Source organism: Chrysochloris asiatica, unplaced genomic scaffold, assembly GCF_000296735.1.
Source record: "Chrysochloris asiatica unplaced genomic scaffold, ChrAsi1.0 scaffold00309, whole genome shotgun sequence".
Classification (NCBI taxonomy): Eukaryota; Metazoa; Chordata; class Mammalia; order Afrosoricida; family Chrysochloridae; genus Chrysochloris; species Chrysochloris asiatica.
The window spans coordinates 1,625,601-1,627,950 of NW_006408827.1; the positions used below are offsets into that span (position 1 = coordinate 1,625,601).

The following is a 2,350-nucleotide window of genomic DNA, read 5'->3' on the forward strand; positions in this document are numbered from 1 at the left end:
AGGGAATGGAAGTGTGTATACTATCTCATTCATACCATGTATTTGTACATCTCAATTTAGGGTGGGTTTGACTTGTGTTAGCTGCTGTCTATCATTGATTAGGTGGTATAGAACTTGGTATTAGCTCTTGCTGCTGAGGGTATGATTATGGTCACGGTACATCTCCTGTCAGATGGGAAAGAGAAAACACCTCCAACAAACATACACAAGAAAACAATACAGAATAAACAAACAAGGAACCAACAATGAACAGACAAAACAATAAAGAGAAAATAGAAATAAAAATAGGCATCAACCATAAAAAGAGAATATAATACCTGTAAGTACAAAAGAAGAACTTGGAAATGGAACTACAGAAGAGAAATATAAGAGAAGAAAGAAAAGGAAGAAATTTTTTAAATCCTTAGAGAAATCAGGAAGAGGAAAGATGAAAAGAGAGGAAAGAAAGTAAAGAAATGTTAAAAGGTGAGAAAAAACAAGCAGGGATATGAAAACAGAAGAAAAGAAAGCAAAACAAAAGTGGTGCCCTAAAGGATAAAATCCAAGGGAATATAAAAAGAAAAAGAAAAAAAAATTAAACAATTAAGGTGGTAATGGTGGTAGGGGAACTAAACTCCCAAACAAAAACAAATAAATAGTGCAGCTGTTGCACCTGGAAAGGAGAAAATTTTAGGGGATCATGAAAGCCAAGGAGCTCACAAGGTAGGTCTGGAAGTACAGGACAGCAGAGTTCCTGTCCCTAAATGGAGTTCCTATCAGCCCCTGTGTTATCTACATTCAGGTAACCCAAATCTGGAAGTAGTTCATGGAGACCCTTGATGGAAGTAGTTTCAGTGTCTGTTAAACCACAGAAAATTTGGGGCAGGATGACTGGTTAAATGCTGGTCTGATGGATCCGTGGGTTTTGTAAGCCTAGAGCTGATTCTGCCTGAAGCCAGGGACCAAAGCAGACCACTAAAGTGACAAAGCCAGGCTCTGACTCATACTGGCATGGCTTCAACCATGTGGCTTCAAACTTGAGAGAGCAGGGTCTACACTGGAGGTTGATGATGGTGGGAGCTGACCACACCTCTGGTCACTAGGAGAGCATGGAGAAAAAGAAGGAATTTCACATTTCCTGTATCCTGTGTCAGTCTGCTTTGCCAGGCCTCCTTCTTTTGCCAAAGTTGTTCATAAGCCTCATCTAGCCAGTTTTTCATGAGACAATTGCCATATCTCACCATCTCTGCTCAGCTTCTCTCTGAAAGCACTTCTCTAATATTTCTTCTGAAGAGTTCCAGAATTTTCATCCATGTCTGTTTTATTTGCACTCTCATATCTTTGTGGTAGAGGGTCTGTGTAGTGCATCTGCTTTAGTCTCAGCTTTTACATTTTTAATAGTCACTTTTCAAAGTGGGTTGACATGGATTGCTTCTGAATGTTTTATGTGTTTTTATATGACTCTCTATAAATAGGGAGGTTTCTCTATTTGCCCTTTACTTTTCAAATGTATGTTTACTTCCTTAAAATTTTGTTTCTCTCCTCCCTCAGGAAAGCTTCCCTTAGTAACAATCTCATCCTGTCCTGTAGGTTCAGGAAATAAGAGAAAAGTTTGCTCTGCTCCAAATGCCCACAACTGTTTTTTAAAAATGTATATGTAAATGTCCTGCTTTGGGTCAGAGGGAATGGCACTGGGACCTGGGGCTACCAGTTCTATGATCACAGGCCCATTATTCTGAATGTGAACTTGCATATAGTCACCAAACTTGCCATCTTTGATAAACTGTGGTCTGTATGCCTTCCACAGCTGCTCCAGGAAGCTGTTGTAGAAGCCCTCAGGTTCTTCTGTGGATATGGCAATGTGGAAGTCAGGCTTGTGTCCCTTGAGGATGCTCGAGAGGGTGAACTGGCTGACACAGAGCACCTCAAACTGTTTGTCCATCACACTCTTTGACCAGTGCTTTCCGCTCTCATCCTCAAACATGAACAGGTTTAAAATCTTTCAGAACATGTGCTCCAATTCTTTCTGTGTATCTTCCAGAGAAATACCCAGCAACACACAGAAGCTCTGTCCAATAGAACTGCTCTACTCTCCTCTGACTGTGATGCTGGCCTGGGTGACACACTGCACTATGGCCTTCATGATGGCAGCTGCAGCGGCTCCATAAATACAATCTGCATGTTTGAACAATTTCAAACTGAAAAATTTGGTAGAATTCTTCAGTTTCATCATCACTAGCTGTAGTGATCTCTTGACATATTGTCTTTGGACATATTGTCCGGAGGAAACAATCACTGGAGAAGGATGCCATGCTGGGTAGGGTGGAGGGTCAGAGAAAAAGAGGAAGACCCCCAACGAGATGGATCAGCC

General features: G+C 41.1%; 1 pseudogene; it reads right to left on the bottom strand.

The window, feature by feature from the left end:
• Positions 1–1,444: 1,444 nt before the first annotated feature.
• On the bottom strand, positions 1,445–2,122 carry LOC102827239 (annotated as a pseudogene).
• Between the last annotated feature and the right edge of the window lie 228 nt (positions 2,123–2,350).